Raw genomic sequence first — 26,137 nt, forward strand, 5'->3', positions numbered from 1 at the left:
TACTGAGCATCTTTCTCTTTGACACCATGTCTGATATCCCACGTGATCTGTCAAATACTAATGCATGAAAATCCTAACCTCAAAAAAATCACCCTATAGTTTCATTAAAGTGGGAAGTACTAAATTCAATATTGCCTCTGTAATCTGGCCAAGTAACTTTAGAAAGTTCGTGATTAATTTTCTTAAAATTAGCTTTCGCAAAGTGGAACCGAAAACAATGGTGTTGTGTATTATTGGAAGCAAAGTTGGTTATGGTTTCGATGTTAATTTCCAAAGCAGGATGATACGAGTCCTCTGGCTGAACCAAAGGATCACATCGGACAACAGAGAACATTGAAGTGTTATCAACATATACTAGATCTAAGAACTTACCAAACTCGTTCGAAATTAAACTAATTTGGTTAAGACCAAACTCCGACATTTTATCTAAGAACTCGTTAAAACATAAGCGAGTTCTAATAGGAATGGTGTAGTCATCAATAGGGTTCCATGATACGCACGGTAAATTGAAATCCCCCAAAACAATCATGGAATCAGTATTACAGGCCATTGAGAAAACATTATTTTTTAATGAAGCATGCTGCATATATATAGATATATCCGAGTGAGGCGGTATATAAGACAAAGTTAAGTAGATATAACCACTATTAGTGCAAATACAGATGCACCTAAACTCTATGAAGTCTGCATGCGAAACATCGACTTCTTCAGATGGAATTGAAGAATGAACAGCAAACTAGACACCACCTCCTTTCTTGTTCAGCCGGTCAAATCTAAAGATTTCAAATTCGCTATTGAATATTTCAGTATCAAAAATGTGGGGCTTTAACCAAGTTTCTGTGAAAGCAATGATTTTAAAAATTATAATTGACGCTATTTGAATACAGATCGGAGAGTTTTGTATTAAGGCCTCTTACATTTTGATAATAAAAACTCTACGAATCATTGCTAATCAGTTTTTTGTACCAACGGATTTTCTTGGCATTTTACTGACAACTGCAGGGGGTTTAAAACGTTTATATTCGAATTCGCGCACAAAGACCCCAGATGGCCAAAATGAGTTGTCAAGAGCCAATTGAAAATTGTCAGCGGATATGTCGATCTTGAAAGATGAAATATGAAATATTCCTGTCATATTTCCGATTTTAGTTTAGACGAGATATAACTCTTTATATCATCGACGGTGGTATCCGCAGCAAGTCTTGAGATAAATATTGATTTTTTCCGCGGTATTACAATGAAATTTTTACTACCTGACTTACAGTTATTTGGAAGCGGATCCTGACAAGGTTTTCGCTTACCATGCTCAGTAACAGCTTTCTCTGTATTCTGAGCAGACGAGACCTTTTCTCCTTGTGGACAAGGGGAAGACAGATTGATGAGGTCAATATTGGGTGGAGGCATTCTTTTTAGGGAAGAAGCAGTTTATTGGAAGGTTTTGGATTCTCTTCCTGGTCATTTAGGCATCTAAATGATTGAAACAATGTTTCATAATGCCTAAATTTATTCGTAAGGGTTTCACGCTCACGGCCAATCTCCTTGAAATTATTGTGCGCCTGCTTAAAAACTTTAAAGAAATCAATTTCAGTTGGTCTGCATTTAATGAAAGACCAGCGCAAGCCCTTACTGCCAAGAATAGAATCCAAAATTCTTCCTGTCAGTCCAGCACATTTCAGATGGGCAAGCCCGTCACACAGCCGGCAAGAAACAAAGCGTTCGGACTCGCCTTTAACAGAGCAATTCGGGAAATTACAAGTCATAATGATAATAAGCAGCAATAAGAAATTTTAAATAAAAATATAAAAAATTAAGTAATGAAAGTAGAAAGAGAAATGACAAAAATACTTATAACAAAATAAATGCAATATAAGTTATCAAAGGCAACAACCAATGTAACGAGCAGTTTGAGATGCACTGTGATACCCGAAAAGTAAGAAACTCGCAAACAGCTGTGAACAAAGATGGAAAACGAATAAAAACAAGAAAGAAATTTAGATAAGCAATATAAGTTAACACCAACAATTGCACTATTTTGGAATATAGCAACAAAAACAAATTGAAAGTGTCTCGGCGGAATAGATTAAAATTATCAACACACAATTTAAGTAAATTTCAAACGCTTTAATAGAAAAATATCACAGGTGTACTTATCTGGACGGATTACTCAATTAAAAATTTTTCACAACGGTTTTAAAATATAAATTAATCAAATTAACGGGAGCTCGAAATTACACAGCTGAACACGAGAGATGCCATATGTTTACATATAGTTTCCATAAAAACTGTACGAGCGGAATCAAATGCCTTTTTTTCAAAATTTCTTAAAGCCTAACAATAAGATATTAAATCTTAAATCTATTTAAAAACTAGACAGGCTCAAGCAAGTGATTGAGCTGTTTTGGTGATACGTCCCTATTTTATCAACGGTTGAAGTTTGATTATTTTTGGGAAATTTTTTTATTTTTTATGAACTTCATAACTCAACGAAATAAAATCATTATAAATGATAAAAGTCATAGTTTTGTAGGAAATTTACTGCTCTATAAAAATTGTCTTTTATGATTTTTCGATTAATAGCGGGATTCTGTAACCAGCCTCTAGTCTCTATTTGAGACATTTTGTGGTAAAATCTCAATTTGTGACTAGCTACTATTCACTAAAGAGTCTCTAGCTTTAGTCTCAAAATATTGCCTCAAATTTGAAACGTGGTAGTTAGCAAATCACAAAACCAAAAAGAACTCTTGTCTGCCATTTTGAATATACTGAATAGAGATCACCATAGATATTAATCGATTGTCGTTGTTTTATATATTGTAAGCAACTCAAACAAGAAAAGGTTAAAAATAAATCAGTTTTACATAAATTTCGTTAATATTATGAAACAAAGTCAACGTATATTTTTATTTTTATTGATAATTATTACAAAATGTAAGGAACAGGATATTTTTTAAAGCAGTTGGAAGCGAGTTATAAAGTTTTCTATATGTGACCTGGTCTACGAAAAGGGAGCTAACGTGCGAAATGACTTATGACTTTTTGGATTCTATCACGTGAAAAAGCATCTCATCTTCCATCCGAATCAACTAAAAAGTGAAAATTGATTTTTTGACACCTAAGCCCCCTTTTCGTAGACCAGGTCACATATGATAATAAGAAAAATTAAAAAATTGTAAGTAGGAGGATCTTTCCGTTACAATTAAGAATCCATTCTTGGAGAGGCTTTCTTAGAGGTAACTAAGAACCTACTTTTCAGAGTACCAAACGAAAAAAATTTTTTTTTGAATCACCCTAATGTATATATTATATTTTTTCATCAAAATGCAGTATGCATTTAATAAAATTTGGAGGTTATGTATGAAAATTGGTATATAATTCAAAAAAATTTTGTAGGTAGTACTTTTTTGCAAATAACGCCAAATAAAACTGTTCTATTCGCACTGAATCATTTCTAGCTCCAACTTAAAGCTGTATTTTTTCGGCTCCTTGCCTTAATCTTTAAGAAGCTTAAGTTCAGCTATTCATTAGATGAAAATCTACTTTTTCCATTTTGCTTTTACTTTGGAACACTTTCAAGCACTTGCCGATTTTCCGAAAAGCTCTTTCGCTGTTGTTATGGCTTTTTACCACACTCACTTAAGCAGCACATGGAACAAACGGCAACAGAAAATCCAAAATATACGCACATATAATATAAGAATACTCCCATCCTTGCCATTTTGTGTGGAATCAATTTGTGTTACATGCTATGTTATTTATATTTGTATATGAATACATATTTATGTATACACAAACATACTCTGGTATATGTGTCACTAGTGTCAGTCAGAATGTCCTTGGACCGCAACAACTAAAAGCATTAACGAACTTGTGGCGGCATTGTGTGGCAAGCGACGTGTTAATATCAAAGTATGTGCAACAAATTCTCGTACGCTCATATTCGCATGAATATAAAAAAGTGTAAATTTACTTTCGATATCGCAAATTGACATGCAAAAATCAGYACCACGTAGATATGTGATTTTTGCATAATTAAAAGAAATGAAATGTCTCTTTAGCTGGCAGCTGCTTGAAGCCGAGTTACAAATTTTGTTTACGAAAATTCAGCATTATTTTTAACTTCAACATCTTTATTGCCGAAAATTAATCCTCAAACCATAAAAAATAATATATTATATGTAAAATGAACTAATGCCAATAATAAACAAATGAGATTGATGATAAGGAAAATAGCCTTTGCGGTCAACCTCAACTTCACGCGGTACCTCCAGTTTTTGACGAAAGATCAATTGAAATTGAAGATCATTGAAGAGGAAGGTATGGAAGTAGATAGACTAGCTGTCTCTTAAACTCTTCTTTTGAATTTTAACCCTTGCACTGCAGAGGTGACTGTCGCTCACCACTTGCAGTGGTAACTCGATACGCGGGACTAACTGTTTTTGTTTACTTTTTTCGCGGGTTCTTACGCTCTTTCTATATACTCCTATGAAGGATTGACTCCATTGAGATCTTAACTATATTGATAACATAACTTCCTCTATTGGAGTATAATTGAGGGGTGGTGCCTGCTCTGGCTTCACAGTTAGCGGAGATATCACTATGTATTGGAACCCATTTCGGGTTTATAGTGAGTGCTAAATTCACTAAAAGATCAATGAATTCTTTCACTATCTTTGGCGAAACCCTAAAAGACTTAAGGTTTTTCAAAAGCACGTGAATGTCTGCACATATATATACATATATACCAAATTTAAAGCAAGGAGAAATCTGTAAACTCGGTATCAATATGTTTATAACCTGAACAGCATATTGATACAAAGTTTGTAACGCTCATAAAGGAAGACCCTATAAATTATATAAATGATCAGAGGACAAGCTGAGCCGATTTGGCTAAATCCGTCAACCTGTTTGCTTATATGCAGTATTTTTTTGATATGAATCTGAAATTTTGGACACGTCCGTTTCTCCTCTAGAATCTGTTCTTTTATCAGAACTGATGGAACGAGCATAGTGTGCGAAAATATTTTTTATTTGACAAAATATTTTCAGGAAATATTTGCAAGGAAATTTAATGCACAAGTTGTTAACGCGATTTACTTGATCTTTAAACTTATTCCATTAAAAGTATGTGTAGGCGTATTTGCAATGCAATTAAATACTTTGCCAGCTCAAAGAAGCTCAACACTCGCAAGCATACTGACAAATTTATATCTGCAACGCAGTGCCCTGTTGAAACTAAACTTTGAACGCTTATTTATACAATGCAAATAAATCGCTGCGTATTGGTGGAACGTATGAAGGGTATGTGTGCGTTTGGATAGTTCTACTATAAATACAAATTTAGTTATATTCATAGATATTTGAAGTTATAGCTATAGATTGCTGATAAATACACATACACACCTACATACAGTTATGTTTAAATGCAAACAAGCTTGATATGTATTTGCCATAGATATGAATGATCCTATTTGCTTATAATTACTTTACTTGGATTTACCTGATTCAAATTATGTCTTTGTCGAAGTCTCCGAGAGCCAGATATTTATTAGGCGTGGAAATTAAAAATGAATGATGATCGATGTAAGCTATTTCAAAATTGGGATTAATTTGAATTTTTATATCCATGTAATAAAAACTACAACTATGGATGGTATTAGGGTGACCCGAAAATCAAATTTCAAAACTTGGGATAAGCCTCCTCAAGGTTATTATAAGGTTTTCTCGAGCGTAATGTGTGAAAGATTAAAGCCCCCGTCAAAAAACTAATTGGACCTTATCCATGTGGCTTTAGACCTGGCAAATCAGCAACTGACCATCCACCATGCATCAAGTCTTGACACTTCGTCGATTTCAAAGCTGCTTTCGACAGCACGAAACGGAGCTGTCTTCATGCCGCCATGTCTGAATTTGGTACATAATACGACTGTGTAAACTGACGTTATGCAACACCAAAAGCTCCGTCAGAATCGAGAAGGATCTCCCCTAGCCGTTCAATACCGAACGAGGTTTCAGATAAGGCGACTCCTTATCGTGTGACTTCTTCAACCTACTTTTGGGAAGAGAAGGTACCATCTTCTATAAGAGTGTACATTTGCTGACGTATGCCGATGACATTGATATCATCGGCTTCAACACCAGCGCCGTTAGTTCTGTTTTCTCCAGAATGGATAAGGCAGCGAAGCAAATGGGTCAGGGGTATAGAGGGCAAGACGAAATATCTCCTTCATCCAAAAAACAGTCTTCGCACTTGCCACTAAGCGCCCACGTCTCTGTTGACAGTCATAACTTCGAAGTCGTAGATAATTTCGTCTATCAGGGAACCAAAGTAAACACCACCAGCAATGTCAGCCTCCAAATCCAACGCAGAATAAGTAGACAATTGAGAAGTAAAGTGTCGAGAAAAGACTTTGCTTCTCAATTGCGTACTCAGTCCGAAGTAGCACCTGTTGGCAAGTATTATTGTGTTGGATTTCCAGGCTGACACTGTTGGTGGTGTTTACTTTGGTTCCCTGATAGACGAAATTATCTACGACTTCGAAGTTATGACTGTCAACAGTGACGTGAGTGCCAAGAAGATATTTCGTCTTGTCCTCGTTCACTGCCAGACCCATTTGTTTTGCATAATTGTCCAGTCTGGTGAAAGCAGATCTAATGGAGCGGGTGTTAAGGCCGATGATATCAATATCATCGGCATACGCCAGCAACTGTACACCCTTACAAAAGATGGTACTTGCCCTATTTAGTTCAGCAACTCGAACTATTTTCCCCAAAATAAGGTTGAAAAAGTCTCACAGTACGGAATTGCCTTTTCTGAAACCTAGTTTGGTATCAAACGGCTCGGAGAGGTCCTTCCCGATTCTGATGGAGCTTCTGGTGCTGGTCAACGTCAGCTTACACAGCCGTATAATTTTTGCAGTGATTCCAAATTCAGACATCGCGGCATAGAGGTGCTGCCTTCCGTGCTGTCGAAAGCAGCTTTGAAATCGACGAAGAGGTGGTGAGTGTCGACTCTCCTTTCACGGGTCTTTTCCAAGATGTGGCGCATGGTGACTATCAGTTGTTGATTTTCCAGGTCTGAAGCAACACTGATAATGTCCAATCAGTTTGTTGACGGTGGGGTTTAATCTTTCACACAATGCGCTAGATAGAACCTTATATGCAATGTTGAGGATGCTTATCGCACGATAGTTGGCGCAGATTGTGGGGTCTCTTTTTTTTAGTATTGGGCATAGCACACTTAAATTCCAATCGTTGGGCATGCTTTTGTCCGACCATATTTTACAAAGAAGTTGATGCATGCTCCTTATCAGTTCTTCGCCGCCGTGTTTGAATAGCTCGGCCGCCAATCCATCGGCCCCCGCCGCTTTGTTGTTCTTCAGGCGGGTAATTGCTATTCGATCTTCTTTCTGGTCGGGCAGTGGACGTCTGTTCCATCGTCATCGATTGGGAAATCGGGTTCGCCTTCCCCTGGTGTTGTGCGTTCACTGACATTCAACAGGCTGGAGAAGTGTTCTCTCCATAATTTAAGTATTCGGCCTCTTTCTTTTTCTCTCTACAAATGCATGTCGCTTCCCTTTTCATCTCTCGGTGTTTATCCCATCCCGTACGTGTTTTGGTCGATCGTCACATTGCGAGATAGGCGTGTCGCAGCGGAGAAATACAGGCTATCCGCTGCGACACAGCACTCCTCATCGTACCAGCTTCCCACAGTTCTCTCATACCGTGTTGTTGACGAGTACTCTCAAAGAGTGCAATTCGAGTAGAAAATCGTCCAGCTGTCTTTTGTGATTGCAGCTTCCCGAAGTCGAACCTTCCTTCTGTTTGCTGGCGTGCGTTTTTTGCTGCACAGAGGCGGGTGCGAATCTTGGCTGCAACAAGATAGTGGTCCGAGTTGACGTTAGGACATCGGAGCGCACGCACATCTAAAACACTGGAGACTATCACAACATGATCGATCAGGTTGGTGGTTTTTCGATCCGGAGACAGCCAGTTAGCTTGTTGAGTCTTCTTATGCTGGAATCTAGTAGTACAGATAACCATATTTCGGGCCACGGCGAAGTCGATCAGCCTCAAACCATTTGGGGATGTTTCCTCGTGGAGGCTGAATTTACCGACCGTAGTGCCAAAGATTCCTTCTTTGCCCACCCTGGCGTTAAAGTCGCAACGAACGATTTTGATATCGTCGAGGGGCCAGCTCTCATAAGTGCGCTCCGAGCACTCATGAAAGGCATCTTTGGTCTCATCGTCCTCCTCTTCCGTCGGGGCGTTTGCGCAAATCAGCGATATATTGAAGAACCTCCGTTTGATGCGGATAGTGGCTATACGTTTATTCACCGGAGTGAATGATGGCACTCGGCGAAGGAGTCTCTCTCCCAGCATGAATCCCACACCAACCTTGCGCTCCTTTATATGGCCACTGTTGTAGATGCCACAGGGACCTACTCGTCTCTGGCCTTGCCCCGTCCATCGCATTTCTTGGACGCCGGTGATGTCAGCCTTTATTTTCACGAGGACATCAACGAGCTGGGCAGCAGCACCTTCCCAATTAGGGGACCGGGCATTCCAGGTGCATGCCCTCAATTCGTATTCCTTATTTTGTTTTCTATGGTCGTCATCAAAAGGGGGGTCTCTCATCCGTGGCTGTTGCAATTTTTTCATTGGGTTTGTTTTTTTTACGTGGAGGTTCCCAAACCCAGCGCACAACCCTATGTAGGGGATGTTTTGCCTTCTCACGTTAGCTCGCCTTCAAACGGATGTTTTTAGGCTACCCAGAGGATACTTTTTCAAAGACCGGAAGTCGTGATCTGCTTGAGTCATAGAAACCAAAACGGTAGTGAAAATAATAGTGGTGTGTTTATATTGTGCGTACTAGCATGCAGCCGAGTGCCACTCAAGCGAATATTTCCAAAATGCTCATCTTTTAATTATATTAAATTAAACAAATAAGCAGGCAAATTCAACAGAATGCGTCACAAGGGATATATACTAGGTTTTGTACACACACGTATGAGCTCATGCACAATGCATGCAAATTTATGGAGAAGTTCGTATATGTCAACGGTCTGTATGCAATTAATTGTTGTTTCAACAGTATAAATGTAACGGAAACAACAACAATGTACTACTAGCAACAACGCAAACAACATATTACAATAAGGGCAATAACAACTACGACCCGCAATTACCGGCACTAATATAGACTAACGTCTCTGCATAAGTGAGATCTGCTTTTGGACTACTACTACCGTTGTCTTCTTTGTCATGGAACTTGCAGCAGTAGCAGCACTGTATAATGAATATCTTATTACGGAAATTTGCTATTAGTGAGCTTAGAAGTGGGTGCGGGGAAGTACGTAAGGCATGATGTCAAATAAGTGTATGGGTATGTGTGTACTTAGTCAAAACATGTGTGAACAAACAATATCTTAATCTCAGCGCCAGAAATAAAGTTGAAAGCTGCAAAAGCAGACGAAGCGACAGCAATTGACAACTAATTGGGTAAAGCTGATAGAGTATAATATAATATTAATAGCAAATAAAATTTAATAAATAACTACATTAAAAATAAAATAATAAGTTTCGGCAACCTCGATGCTGTAATACCCATCACACGTACATTTTCTGTGACATAATGGTATGAAGATACCTCAATCTTCAGTTTGATCCGTCAATTTGTATGACGTTATATATTTATGACGTGCTTATATTTACTTTTTCCAAAACTTCAAACTTAATCCGAATTTTTTTTAAATTGAGCCGAACTAAAAAAATACACGTAAAACATTTGGCTTCACAGAGCACAAAAATGAACGAAAAGCCTTTGAATGTAAATTTTTGATAGAATGACCCATATACACAAATGTACTTGTATATGTATATGGGTCTCCAGTACGTGTGATTGCGGTAGTACGTTTAAGATGTTCCGCTGAGGGTATGTTAATTTTAAGTTAGATCCGAAGAAAAATCTCACATGGACAGCTTAGAACGTTGGTCCGTTGTGTTAGCCAAAACTTCTACATATATAATAAATATACTTCTTCTTTACTGCTTGGAAACCGCTTACGCAGCTATAGCCGAGTTAACAACAGAGCGTCAGTCGTTTCTTCTTTTCGCTACGTGGCGCCAATTAGATATTCCAAGCAAAGTCAGATTCTTCTCCACTTGGTAATTCCAACGGAGTGGAGGTCTTCCTTCTCTTATACTTCCCCCGGCGGGTACTGCGTCGAATACTTTCAGTGGAGTTGGAGCTGGAGTGTTTTCATCCATTCGCACAACATGACGTAGTCAACGTAGCCGCTATCCTTTAATTCGCTAACTATGTCAATGTCGTCATATATCTCATACAGCTCATCGTCCCATCGAATGCGATATTCACTGTGGCCAACGCGCAAAGGACAATAAATCTTTCGCAGAACTTTTCTCTCGAAAACTCGCAATGTCGACTCATCAGTCCAAGCCTCTGCACCATATAGCAAGACGGGAATTATGGGTGACTCTATAAGTTTGTTTTGTGTTAGAGGGCTTTGCTTTTCAATTCCTGTTCAGTTCGAAGTAGCTCTTGTTGGCAAGAGTTATCCTGCGTTGGATTTCTAGCCTGACATTGTTGGTGGTGTTTACGCTGGTTCCAAGATATACGAAATTACCTGCGACTTCAAAGTTATGACTGTCAACAATGACGTGAGATCCAAGGCGCAAGTGCGACGACTGTTTGTTTGATGACGGAGATATTTCGTCTTGCCCTCGCTCACTGCCAGACACATCTGCTTTGCTTCCTTGTCCAGTCTGAAGAAAGCAGAACTAACGGCGCGGTTGCTGAAGCCGATGATATCAATATCATCGGCATACGCCAGCAACGGTAGAAGATTTTACCTTCTCTATTTAGTTCTGCAGCTCGAACTATTTTCTCCAGAAGAAGGTTGAAGAAGTAACACGAAGAAGAGTTGCCTTGTCTGAAACTTCGTTTGGTATCGAACGGCTCCCACATACAAGGTTCGTTCCAAAGTAAACAGGACATAAAAAAAAACAGAACAAATGGTTTTTTCGCGTCGGCTTTAGTTTAGTCTGCGTCGGCTTCGATACAGCTTTTTGCACAGTCCAAAAGCATGTCGAAGGAATGTTTTAGCTCGTTGGTCGGTATGGTCGCCAGTATGCCGGTGCATTTTTCCGAAGAGGAAGAAGTCGCACGCTGACGTATCAAGTGAGTTCGGGGAGTGGTTAATGGTTAAAATGTGATTTTTGGTCAAATAATGGGTCACATGCTTCTATCAATGAGACGGCGCATTGTCGCGCAACAAGCTTTCATCTTTGCGATAGTCGGGCCGAACGCGTCCAATACGGCACACCAAACGCTTGAAAACTCCGATGTATAATACCAAATTAACGTTTTGGCCGGAATAAATCAGCATTGTCTTCACTTTTGACTTCTCCGGTGCCTTGCATTCATCACTCTGCGTTTCGGGATCATATTGGAAGCCCCACGTTTCGTCACCAATCAATTTAATTTGTGCGGAACAAACCGTGCACACACCTTTCGTTAGGCCAAATGTTCGGCGAAAATGCGATAAATCGATGTTTTGGGGATGTTCAATTCCATTTGCATGAATTTCAATGATGATTTCGGTTGGGTTTTAATGAATTCATGTATAGTTTCAATACAATTTCCTGGCAACGTTGTATGCTGCATGCAGCAACAACTGTGACAACATGCAACGCCATGCCGTCTTCCTTAGGCCAAAGTATGTGACCCGAATAATTATAATTAATAACGAATGCATAAAACGAGCCAAGCGGCAACTACAGCTGATTGCCAAGGACAACAAAAACACACAGCAATAATAATAACACAGCTGCTTGCAAGTGAACCCATTCAACGCCTGCATCATAACCAAGAGCAAATAGATTTTGTCAGTGTGGTTTAAGAGCAAGTTTGGGTAGCCGTAAAACCAACAACAACGTGCTGATGCAGCAGATTTGCACAGCCGTCAAGTCAAGCGAGCACATGCGACAACAACAATATGTTGTGGCAACAGTGCTGGCGCCCACCTTTGTTGGGTAACGGTACTTGGAGGCGTTAAGGCGTAACGCGGCCGTTCATAAATCTAATAAATGCATCCGATCCTGGTCACAAATGCAAATGCTGTGGCACACACATACACAAAGGCTTAAGTAAACGCTTGCAGAAAGATCAGGTACGAATACTCAAAACCAAATACATAAAAGTGTTCAATTAGCTAAGGTTTCACCGATTCACGCTATTGAATAGGATATACCGGATATTTGCACAGATCAAATAAGTTGCACGCTAGCATTGGGTGTCCTTTTATGCGCTGTTACCGCGCTTTAACTGCCTTCGCTTGCTTAATGCTTGCTCTAACTCACCTTACATACGTCTTTGCGTTTAACTATCAATGCCGCAGAAACACTTTTAAATAGATTTCAGTTTGCTTTTTCCAAAATCTAATTCATTGAGTCAGTCAGTTGACTTCGAAACTTCGTGGTACCATATGGGCGTTAACCAGATTATGAGGATGTTATTAATTGAAAACTTTAGAAGTGTACATAGTATGTAGTCATGACAGATCATAATTCACATCTTCGCTGAAAATAGTACGGTCATAATCCCAAATCATTGACTTAGAATATCTTAGGTTAGGTTAGGTTAAGAGCTCGATCCTAAAAATGATCTCACTTGGACTGTATGTCCGTTGTGGTTATAAGACTTACAATTAGACAAAGTATTTTGAGCCTATCATAAATTTGTTGTCAGTTCCAGCTACTTGTCCCGGTACGCCGAAAGTAAGACAGCCAAGAAGTTGCAACCTCAATCTTGGAAAGACTGTTCAATTAAGGAGGAAGTATCTGGATTTTTCCACCTTATCCTTTTTCTTTATTGGTCGCTTATGCGGTTGTATCAGTCGTTCTTTCTTTATGCTGCTTGACGCTAATCGGATATCCCAAGCGAAGGCAGGTCCTTCTCCACCTGGTTTCTCCAACGAAGTGGAGGTTTTCCTTTTTTTTTTTTGCGGCTTTTGAGGCTAATGATATCAATATCAACGGCGTAAGCCAGTAATTGTACAATCTTATAGAAGATGGTAAGTTCTCTTTAATTCCTTCTCACTTTAGCTCGCTTTCAAACGGGTGTTCTATGGCTTCCCAGAGGTCTAAGACCAGAAGTCGTGAGCTGCTTTAGTCATATGTAAAATCGTTTCTGGCCACACCCACGTGAATGATACTTAGAGATATTTCCTCACTTGCGGGAACTTCTATACATAACTCCATCATCCAAACCCTCCTCCATACAATCTAGAGGTCTTTTGTTTTACTATATTTAATATGAACTCATACGATTGCAGCAAACTGAACTATGTTAAATACAAGTAATTCAGAAGATCTCCTGCGTTTTACTCTATGCCGAAAAGATCTTCCGTTTGCACAAAAGCGGTTGTCGAATAACGGCTGATAAATGCTCGTGATGTCCCTTAGTAGAGTTCTAGAATACAATGCAAATGCACGGAAGTTTCTAGCTCTTAAGCTTTGAAGCTACCAGCAATTTCACTATAACCAGGCAGCCAAAAAAAGTCTAATGATGAATGTTACTGAACGCTATATCTAGTGAGGGATCGTCCTGCAACTTCATAAAACCTCTAAGAAAAGGTCCAGAATAGATAAACTTCCAATCAACCCTGCAATTACCTCAAACTATTTCTGAATGAGAGGCTCCTAAGCTCAAATTATTGTTGAAAAAAGTCAAAGGAAGATTTCTAACAAAGCAAATTCTAAAATTTTGATGCTATGAATATATAGAACTATGTTTAGTTCATAAATACATACAATGTACTTCACCTAAAATGCCTCAGTACTTCGAGTATCCAATGTCAGTACGGAGTTCGGAATGAACGACTCATTTTAGTAAATTTCGTAAAGACAATATTTTTAAGATGAATCTAAATCTTAGAAATACCGATGAAGCTACAGTTTAAAACGAAACGATAGATTTATCAACAGTGCACTTTTTAAGTCTAAAGACTAAAGAGCTTAGATATGAACAGATCGGCTCAGTATATGTATAAGTAGTATTTAGTCGCACTGCGTGTAAACCTTTTGTACAGTGTCCAGTCAGAACACTTACGATTGTGGCGAGCTCACTGGCGGACTAAAGCTCCAACGCTAGAACGCAAGAAGACATCGAAAAAACAACTCACTTCCTTGGATTATATTGGGGAAAAATATCCTTCTTAGCAAGCACCTATACAAGTCTAATAAGGAAAAAGCTTGAAGCTGAACTTCAGAGCAGTTCATCTACTGCTACACAGAGCCAAAAACTTCACGTATAATCAATAAGATTGACTTCTAAAAAAGCTTTTCGGGCAAGGAGAGCAAGGGGGGGGGGGGGGGGGGGGGGGGGGGGGGGGGGGGGGGGGTGCGGAGGTACGTTGGTTGGAAATTTAAGAAAATTTGACTAGAAAGCCTTCTTAATTTTAGTTTAAATTTCTTCTAAAATCTCTTGAAAAGGAAACCGGCTGAAAATAAAAAGATAACTTCTTATTTATTAATTTAGTTTTGTAATTTTGTCAAAAAATTCAATTGTAAGAAGAATTCTACTTGTTTTTATGAGAAAACTATTAAAGAGCAACTCAATAAGGACATCGACTTATTTTACTAGAACTTTATTAAATTGATTAAAAAGAAAAAAATTTTATTTTTAAAAGAGTTCTTATTAACTTAAAATTTGCTATTTATGTCTCAAAATGCGTACATACATACGTAATGTTTGCATATTGCATCAGCCAATTTAGAAAAATTTTGCTTGGCGACAGTGATATTCTTTTTATCCCGTTGCTTTTTTGTGAAGTTGCATATAACATGTAAATGGCACGTGCCACATTTCAGTTGCTTTTGTGTTGTATTGCTTGCTAGTTGTGTTGTAAAAATTATTATATTGCATTCAAAAAGTGCGATATTTATGGTGAACCAAACCAAGGCAACAATGAATTCTTGGAATTATTAAGGTCTTGGGGCTAAACGAAATAATTGATACCCTGATTGCACGGGGCGTTAATTGCATTCTTATTCTTGAGAAAATGCAAATTGACGACGTTGACGTTTTTTTCGATAGATGTGAAACAAAATATTTCGGAGAACGCATAAAATTTAAAGCCGGTTTTAGGGAGTGGCGAACAAAAAAGGTAAGAGGATTCTTTTATTTTTAAATTATCAATTTAGTTTATAGAGCGGCATGCACAACACAAGTTTTTAAGGGTATTCCATTTATTTGTGACCAGGGGACACAAACTGCCATCACCGAAGTCTTAGATTGGCTGAAAGAAATATCCAATGATTTGTCTTCCGTAAAATCGGGAGAATGTATGTAGTATGGTACCTTGTTCGCCTCAAACGAAGAATTTCAATCTACGCGAGCTTTTAAAAACGTCAGTAAAAGGACAACTTGCTTTAAGTTATCAAGAAAGGAATGGCTACTTGGACAGTAGAAACCAAAAAAATGTAACACATTGCATCGTTGACAACTATATTGGTTTAGGATGCAAAATGCAATACTCAGATATGAGAGAATGGGCGAATGAAATTGTTGCGGTATTTCCGAAAGAAAAGAAGCTAATTGCACGAATTCGATTACTATATTAAAAACTTATAACAATTTTTTGTTACTCTTATATATTATATTTACTTTTTGGAAATAAAAATGAGAGAGGCAATTGTTCTCGCGTTGAGCAAATGTCATAAGGTTGGAAAACAAAGCCAATTCTGTTACCCAGGAATCTCATGAAGATGTTTTTGACGGTATGCAATACTTTTTACTCCTACTTTATAAAATAATTTGTTGTTTTAACAATATTTAATTTAACTTCTTGCCCTGCAGATAACGTTTTGGAATAAAAGTGTTGGTTGGCACATAACTGTACACCTTGGGAAAAAGTTAAAAATTTTGGGTAGATACATGCATATTTAGAAATAAATGTAAAGGATCTCTATCGGATTTGTTAGCAGACTGGCCGCGCTACAATGATTTTAACGGTTACGAATTGGTAAGAAAAAAGCACAAATTATTTATTTTCAAATTAAACATTATTCAATTATACCTTTAATTTTCTATTAGAGTTATACAAATTATAAGTTTTTCAATTATTTATATTATAAAAATTACAAGGAAATATGTTAAATCAATTTTATTTATATGTACATAAGTGTTTAAACTAACTATATTTATGATAATGCTGAATTAATAAATAAAAAAACAGTTAAAAAAACTCGTGTTATATTTATTTTCAGAAAGTATTAATTTCAATTTAGGGGAAAATAATATCAAATTGATAAGATCATCGGCTTGTTAAAATTAAGATGATGTTCCAATAATAATTAAGACTCCCTCTTATTTATGTTACGGAGAGTTTCTTCTTAGTTTTACAGGTTATCTACTTGACTTTATTAAGAAGCGCTTCCTCTTAAAGCTAAGGGTCACCTTCCTAATTATATTGAAAAGGTTTTCACCTTAGTTTAAGTTTTTATCTTCACATTTTTATTAAAAGGAGATATCCAGTAATAATAAGATGGGCCTCTTATTGGAGAGAAACTGAAGAGAAATCTTCTAAACTTTTTTCTAATTTACAGGGAATTTTAGGTGGCTATTTCGCTCTGTGTACCTTCATGACAGCCACCTCCTCTAAGTAAATGATACAGTGTCTGATAGTCCGAAACTAGAGTTGACAAAAAGCTCCGACAGAAGAATCCACCACCTACTCTCTCTACTAACTTCGATCCATCGATGAAAGGGATCATTGCAGCCCTACTCCAACGGCTTCGCCCTGTCCACAAATACCTCGCCGGTGTGTGAACAGAGAAGGATTCGCAAAAAATAAATCCTTCCGAAATGCTTTGAAAGGAATGCTACCGAAGCAGTGGAGAATTTCAATTTATCTCTGCCTGGTCCCCCATACACCCTGTATCCCTAAGCCCAATAGCAGACTTCGCCGCTAAACGCCTACCAGTTTAAAGGTGCCACATACAAAATGGCATTCATGTTGTCTTAGTGTACCACAGAAATACTGGATATAGAAGAGACAACATTCAACTGTCTAAGCACACAAGTGTGACTTTTTCATCAAATCGGCAGTTGATATCATTCCCACTCTTTACTAGTCCCAGTATATTTGATGAGGATCATATCTTCATTTGACCTGGAATTATGTTGACTTTGGAGCGCACTCTCTAAGAAGATCGATAACTTCTTGACTAGTTTAAAAATATTACATTTATGACAAGTTTTAAAATATGATTAGTTGTAACTAGTTGCAAAATTAATTTTTTTGGTGAAGTTTCAATGTAACCTTAAGTACATAACTAGCTTAAATGGGTACCATCCTAACCAAACTAGTTGAAAAGTTATACGAAGCTTATTTAAAAATATTTTTCCTCTGTTTTTGATTTTAAAGCAATTCTACTCCGCAAATTCTCACAAAATACTGTAGCTGACAGTGAAATCCGAACAACCCGTCGGTTTGTATTTAAAGCACGATTGTAACCGACAAGTGTAATTTTGTGAGGAAATGTTTTTTTTTTGTTTTGGATTTTCCGTAAAGTAAATCTGACCATTCGGGAAATTAGTGATGGAGTTTACTTCAGCAAAACTTCCATGGCAGATTTTCTAAAAAATATCGATGAAACAAAGTCTCTTAAAAAAAAAAAAAGCTGGCTCTGGGGTAAAGAAGAAGACAAGTTCTATGGAAGATCGGGTGATACGTTCTATCAGCTTGAGGGAACGCTTCAAAACTGCTGAGGACATTAAAGTGGAGTTATTTGAAGATGTCGGTATAGAAGTTAGCGCAAGAACTGTCGTGGAAGGCTTCAAGAGGTTGGTTTGAACGCTCTTCGGGCTGCCAAAAAACCAATTTCAACCTCAAGAATGAGTCAAAACCATTTGCGATGGGCAAAATAACATCAAAACTGGACTCAACTTGATTGGCGAAATGTAGACTGCTCAAATGAGTAAAAATATAACATTTTTTGCAGCGACGGTATGTACTACGGGGAAGGAGACCTGGTGAGCGATTCAAGAACGAATGTGTTCAAAAATGTTAAGCAGGGAGGCAGCCGAATGGTCTAAGGTTGCTTTTCCTACTATGGCCTTGGCAACTAGCCCTAAAAGAAAGAACCTTCAATGGGAATAAGTATCAGGAGATACTTGAAATCAAAGAAAAACCACTTTTCACGAGCGGATGTATATCTAAGAAGCGTACTATAATTTCTGATATGGAACTCATATTTTTTCTTCCTATATCATATAGAACATACAGGCAGCATACATATAGTATATGTATATGTAGGAAGTCATAAACACTTTTGAGTAGTACCTGCAATTAACATAAACTTTAAAGACCACTTAAAATGCACACGCTTTATAGCCGAGCGGAGAATTCACTATACGCTGCTTTGCTCTGCTCTCCACTGCTGTGCTTTATAGATAGCGCTATTGAGGTCTTATTGGCAAGGCAATGCTTAACATTTAAACAACTTTGAATAAATTTCAGCCAACATTACGGTATAAATAAATTATGAAAATCTACTCAAAACTGAGATGTTTATGTTGCTTTGTAATTTGTGCTTGCAAGCTTGCATACATGCGTGCGAGTGTACGAGTATATATATGTAGGGTTATCATATTGGTCTCAGTCACAGTCAGTCCCGTTGTATATGTAAACACACTCATTCGAGTTTTAGAACGCAACCATGAATGATATGATTCATGTAAATGCATCCTACCCGTAGCGCGCAAATTCAAAACGCCCAAGTACATAAACTAAAACACTGTGATGCTCACTTTTTTTCACGCAGTTGGTCAAAAAGAAAATAATAATTAAAAAAATTGCCTATTCAGAAGGAAACCAGGGAATCAGTGCCGAAGGTCAAAATCAGGGAATTTCGTCAGAGGGAATATGGTAACCCTATGTATATGGCTGTGTGTAAGTGTAAGCTCTAATAAATATTTGTTTATGGCCACCAATAAAGCGTGAAGCTGTGAGCCTGTGCGCTGGTGAGACCGGCAAATGGAAACCAACAACCCAAGCAAACGAAAAACAATAAAGGCAAAAATAATAAAATCAAAAGCAAAAACAAAAACAAAAACCAGGAAGCAACCAAAGCCATGACGGGCGCGCTGCTGCTCCGGCGCTCTTTTAGCTATAGTGGAATGTCATAAATGAATTATTAATTTAATGCTTTAAAATGCGAAAGAAAAAAGCAGACATTTTAAACCGCGGCGCACAGCAGCACTGACAATAAAAGTGGCTGATTTAAAGATACAATAACAAAAACAACAATATCAAATGTTTGCAGGCCATTAATGTGACATGAACACCTCGAGCGGATAAAGTTGAAACACGCCATACACATACAAAGCTGATAAAGTTGTTGCGCCACGATCAAAATTCAAATAGATTATGTATACGCGGCGCCCGCCCACCATGTAAACTTCATGCTTGTTTGTGCATGTGTGCATTAAATATGGTATTTTTAATTGTTTTCCGCACTTTTGCTTTATTATTATTGAAAAATATTTTATTTACACATTTTCTGCATTTATTTTTCGCTTCCAATTTATTGATTGCTGCTTTGTATCAACGTTTGGTTGCGTAAACGTTTCGCTGTCATTTAATTTGCCTAATGGCATATCTGTGTGTAGCTCTTGTTATGCGCTTATACAAACATGGATGTATCGTCGATTGCTAAGACTTTTATTTGACACGTTTGAAACAGTTTTTACTAGCGCTGCTATGTGGGAGACTGTTAAAAGGCTTATTTGTGTAAAAAATATATTATTATAAAAAATGTTTACATATAAGGACTTTTAAGACAAAGTGTATGAAATATCTGAAGCTTTGTTGAGAATTAAAGCAGGGGATACGTGCATGCGTATGCATTTCAGAAGAGTACTTAATTTTAATTTCATTTTAGGTTAACGTATATATATACATACATAAGTCGCTTGACGCAACACCGGCCACCTTGACAGGATCAGTTTGTGAATTGGGCGCTTAATAGTGCCCGCCTTGGTTGCCACGTCTGCCACTCGTACCTTGCCGTCTTGGCCTTCGACGGTTGCGACGACGCGTCCAATTACCCACTACTGCGGCGGCACGTTGTCTTCGTGAACGAGGACGAGATCGCTTGGCCGCAGGTTGCGTTTGGGGTGCAGCCATTTGTTGCATTCCTGAAGCCCCGTCATGTAGGTTTTGGACCACTGTCGCCAAAACTATTGCTTGAGACAGCAAACAAGTTGCCAACTCTCACGGCAACGAATTGGCACTTGCGCTGGTGGCAGTGCTCGCAGAGGGCAACCGATTAGAAGGTGCGCTGGAGTTAGTGCTTCTCCGTCGTTGGGGTCCCGTCCCAACGGTGCTAGGGGACGAGAATTCAAGATGACCTCCACTTCCTCCAGTAGTGTTGAGAGCTCCTCCGTCATGAGTAGAGCGTTGCCGAGTGCGCGAACGATCAGATGCTTGGCGGACTTCACGGCCGCCTCCCTTAATCCGCCGAAGTGCGGCGCCCTAGGGGATATAAATCCGAAGCTGAATCCTTCTGCGGCTGCGAACCCCAATAGTTCTGATGCTTGCGCTAGGAACGCCTCCTTCAGCTCGCGCAGTTTGCGGTCGGCCCCGACAAAGTTGGTTGCTTTGTCGCTGAATACTTTCTGTGGCATCCCTCGGCGACCAATGAACCTTTTAAGGGCGGAAATGAAAGAATGACATAGTAGAAAAGTCCGAGACTAGTTCTAAATGTACTGCTTTTGAAGTGAAGCAAACGAAAACTGCTATATACGTTTTTACGGGTGGTCGACCACGTATTTTTAGCGTTGTATATATGGGACCCAAATTTCCCATTATTTGGGTGTAATGAAAGCAGTGTGTACAGTTTTTGGATTTCGCTTGCAAACTCAGAATGTTGAATCACCTGGACAATTTTCAAGAAACTCAAGTTTAATTCATCTGCAGTCAGAGCTCTTCCCACAGTATGCATTTTTGGTCGTCTGATCCATCGTAATAAATATGCGACCACACGAAGCAACTTTTGATGAGAAGAGCATATTTCAATCAGCTCCATTATAGTGTTATCTTTCACATTTGCAGAAAATGTGACAGCGTTTTGCTTCTTCTCTAAGGCTTCGTTTTCTGGGGAGAGCTGGAAGTGAGAGCTAATTGGCCATAAAGCGGGGTCTTCTACGAGGAACTGTGGACCGCTAAAATATATAATTATTCAATTCGTCCACGTTACAACCCCGAGACATTTGATCCGCAGGATTTTGTTTTGTTGGCACATGTCGCCAATGTACATTGTCAGTCAATTCTTGGATTTCGGACACTCTATTTGCGATAAAGGTTTGTAATGAAAACGGATGTGCAATACAATTTCAGAGTCTGTCCAAAATGTAATTTTCTCGAATCGTCGACTTAACATTGGTGCAACTCGTGACCATAATTTGGCAAGAAGATGTGCTGCCGAGAGCTCGAGACGCGGAAGAGACTTGGTCTTTAGCGGAGCCTCTCTAGACTTTGCAGTAAGCAGCACACATTTGACACCAGTAGCAGATTGGCTTCGTATGTATATGCAGCATCCGTACGCTCTTATTGAAGCGTCGGAGAAGCCATGGATTTGGCATGTAGCAGTCGACTCTACGTTTACATACCGAGGAATGTTAATTGACGAGAGTTTCAGTAGGTTGGCTTTGAAATTTTGCCAGCTAGTGGCGCAATGGAATCTAGTTTTTGAATCCAAAGCTCTTGCAATAAGATTGTTACTTTGGTAACTAGTGGGGCTAATAATCCAATAGGATCGAAAAGGCGAGCGGAGACAATATTTCCATTTAGTGGCTCGCACATCATTAAAGTTGGCATCCAAAACAAATCGAAACAAATCCTCTTTCGGCAACCAATGGATTCCTAGTGTTTTAGTAGAATTTTTGTCATTGAAACTTAACGACTTTTCAGTGCAATAACTGTCGAAAAATTTAAGGTGGTTCGAAAACCACTTAGTTAACGTGGATCCTGCCGAGTTTAATATTTTAATTACTTCACTTCTTTTAAGATCTAGAGACTCAAAATTTTCAGATCCTGTCAATAACTCATCGACATAAAAGTCTCTTTTAATTGCCAAYGAACSGAGTGGGTATTTAGTGGTATTAGCATCGCTGAGCATTTGTAAACACCGTGTTGCGAGAAATGGTGCAGGCGCAGTGCCGTAAGTGACGGTGTTAAGTCGAAAAATTTTAATATGCTCTGAGGGATGCTCTCTCCACACAATAAGCTGACAATTCCTATCTTCGTCGTGCATCATTATTTGACGGTACATTTTAGTAATGACTGCCGTTAAAGCGTACTTGGGTAAACGAAAACGAAGAAGAGTTGAGTACAATTCTTCTTGGATGGTTGGGCCTACCATCAAAAGTTCATTCAATGAAATTTGAGATGAAGTACGACTCGATGACATTTAATTTGGTTGTTGTGCTTTCGGGTCTTAAAACGCATTGATGCGGAATGAAATAGTGTGGCTCACTCGGGATCTTATTGTTTGCTGGGCTCATGTGACCCAGCGCTCTGTATTCATTCACAAAGTCCATATACATTTTACGAAGTTCTGGATCTTTCAACGTTCTTTTCTCCAGAGCCTGAAACTTACGGTCAGCTTTAAATGGCATTCTGACGTGAAGCCGTCCTGAAGGGAATACTTGAGCTGTTTTCACGAAAAATTTTTCACACTCTTTTTGCTCTTGTGTGAATTTGATGCCATTTGTTTTTGAAGGTAATTCTTCTAAAGCCCTAAACTTTTGGACCACTGAATTAGTTGACGTTAAGTCATCTTCAGATTGGTGTAATGTGCTAGTTGCAGAAGGAAGAGGACTTAGATTGCTGGCATATTTGCCAGACACAACCCACCCTAAAAGGATTTTCTGTAGCGTTGATTGATTAGGACCACTTTTAATTTGGCCAACCGCTAACAAATCGAAAAAGGTTTTTTTGATTTATGGAATTCTGGATCCGCCAATTTAATATTGTGCGGAATTTTATAACCATTAACATTTAAGTTATGGCCTGGAGGATTAGCCGAAATGCAACGCATTTTCCAGAATTCCGCGACTTAACAAACGTGCTTAGTTTTGTCCCCACTTTCGTGTTGGAATTTCCAATTCCTGTTATGTTTAACGGTTTGTGTTGGCGACGAGTCCGCAGCTTTTGTGCCAAGTCCTCCGTCATAAAGTTGACTTGGGAGTCTGAGTTTAGTAACGCTCTCGCAGGCAGGTATTCACCTTAAGTGGTCCTCACTTGAATAACAGCTGTCGCCAACATTATCCGATCCGGCATACTCGCTGTATGTATGGCATGTGTGGTTGATGGTTGCGGATGAGATGCAGCGGTGAAGGAAACCGGGTACTGGTGTAGCAAAGTGTGATGCGATCGATTGCATACACGACATCGACCCGCTCTACACTTGGACACAGGGTGCCCCTTACGCAATCAATTTATGCATAAGGGCACCGATTTTACAAACTCAAACCTCTGTTGTACCGGAAGCGCCTTGAAAGTGGGGCAGGCAGTTAAAGTATGTTCCTTTGACTTGCATTTTTGACAAGTTGGCTGCATTGCATCTGCAGCAACTAAAGCTGATTTTGTCCTATCCATGTGTGGCTGCTTCATGTGGCTCATGCTGGTTGTGGCTCCGGATTTAGAAATAAAACAAGATGCTCCTTCCGCTGCTAACTGCTGAAACCTTCTATTTAAAGTTGCTTCGCAATCCTTCCATAATGGCAAAAGATCGTTGTCATAACTATATGTATTATAATAGCTTTTGTTGTTGCTCATCGCCCAGAGATAGCAAAGAGTCATAAACAGCAGACACTTCATCAATCATTGATCGCAATGAGGGCGCGGATGGCTTTGGGATGGTTGGTAGCTCAAAAAGTTTAGATATTGTATTGAAAAATATGAAACATTTATTATCATAAACCTTTTTGAGACTTGCCAATGCTTTCGGATAATTTTCATCCGACATCTGAAACGCTTTAACTGTTCCCAGAGCCTCTCCAGATATTCAATTTATCGAATGGTTAAATTTTTCTATATCTGGGATATTTGGATCATTATTAACCAAGATCTCAAACAAACTCATAAAATTTTTAAATTCTGAATATTCTCCCTTGAATTTCGGCAAATTCATTTTAGGGAGCCTTAAGCTGTGAGAAGCTACGAAAGATGTTTCGGCAATTGACGTTCTATTTTTGGCTAAAATATTTTTAATTATTGATTTCGTTTCAACAATTATGTCCTCTAACTGCCCTCGGGTAATGCCCTCTTCATCAATCTCTTCTATTTTAGATTTCGTTTCATTAGCTTTTCACTATGTGAATTTAATATGTCGAGCCGACATTCCAATTCAATTGGATCTAACGACATGGTTTTTTCTAAAAGGCCCGTCTTTATTCACAATATACTATTTTTTCCCACCGTCCTTTGACGTTTTAATGACTTTAAGTCGATCAACTCCTTACTTGGAGAGAGGTTGGCGATATTTGGCTCATTTTTTGCTTGTTTAAATTAAATTCCTGAAAAAACACCTACATAGGTTGGCAACAGGTGTATTAAGAATCGATAACCAAAACGAAAAAATGTATATATATCGATTCCCAAATATACGAAAGCCAAACCAATAATAGCAATAGAGGTTGGCAACAAATATATCTGGAATCGGTTACGAAAACGAGAAAAAATAATATCTATTCCCAAGCTTACGAAAGCCAAACCGATGAGATAATAAGCGTATAATGTGAAAAGGGAGAGCCAAAAACTGAAAGTGGTCGTTTGCAATTTTACTATTATTATTTTATGTTTTCACCACTTTCAGTCGGCTGTTTGCCAAAGTTATAAGAGCAGCGGCGAGATGGCAGCAGCGACGAGATGGCAGCAGCGGAGTTATAAGAGCAGCGGCTTGGCACCAGTAGCGGAGTGATGACAGCAGCGGCAATACCAACAGCGACGTGGTGGCAGCAGCGGTGTGACGATAGCAGCGGCTTAATACCAGCAGCGTCGGGATGGCAGCAGCGGCTTTAAGCACAACGATTTTAAGCTTACCAGTTTTTCCATTATGCGGCACTTTAAACAGTTCATAAAACTTTTCTTTTTAAAACTGTACCGCTTAAATAATTCACCTTGCACTGTACCACCTTTTCTTCTTATTCTTTTTCACGAACATTTAGCAACCCACACTCCACAATACTTCCCTTTTTTTTGTTTTTTGCTCTTTTAGGCTGAGGTAAGTATATGGATAAGTATGCATTTTAGCACTCCACTTTACAAATCTGAATGTATGTATAAGCATTTTTTTTTTGAGATTTCACTGCGTATGTGTTTGTTTTTGAGGTTCACTGCACGCACTTTACATATATGTATGTATATATATATGTATATATTTGGATTTAATCCCTTTTTTTAACATAGTTTTCTTAACTAGTTTTTCACTTTCACTTAACCGTGCAAACCGAAAATCCGAAAACCGAAAATGATAACCTTGGCGATTGGTTGCGACAGGAATTTAGTTCTCTTGTTTATACACTTTTGTAAGTTAAGTACTAAATTTTTGAATCACGCAATTGTCCCTGCTCGCACGTCATGAAATTTCTCAACCGTTTTTGAGAATTAAAGTTGGGGATGCATGTTTACCTGATATATATACATATTTTTTTTAAATGATTCACTTCACAATCAACTAATTGCCTGTACCTCGAATATTTTACTCTTCCGAAAAAAGCGACGGCGTAAAAGCAAGACAAAGAGACACTCGTGCGATTTCGAGTGCGGTCTAATTACCGATCTTTTCTTTATTTCAGTTCATCTAGTTACTTAGCCTAAGTCTTAAAACTAACGGGATAGAACAGTTGGAATGGAAGTATACAGGAATGTAACGGGTGATTTTTTAAGAGCTTGATAACTTTTTTAAAAAAAAAAACGCATAAAATTTGCAAAATCTCATCGGTTTATTTGAAACGTTAGATTGGTTCATGACATTTACTTTTTGAAGATAATTTCATTTAAATGTTGACCGCGGCTGCGTCTTAGGTGGTCCATTCGGAAAGTCCAAT

This window comes from Bactrocera latifrons, unplaced genomic scaffold, assembly GCF_001853355.1.
Source record: "Bactrocera latifrons isolate USDA-ARS-PBARC rearing strain unplaced genomic scaffold, ASM185335v1 scaffold_176, whole genome shotgun sequence".
NCBI classification, from domain to species: Eukaryota; Metazoa; Arthropoda; class Insecta; order Diptera; family Tephritidae; genus Bactrocera; species Bactrocera latifrons.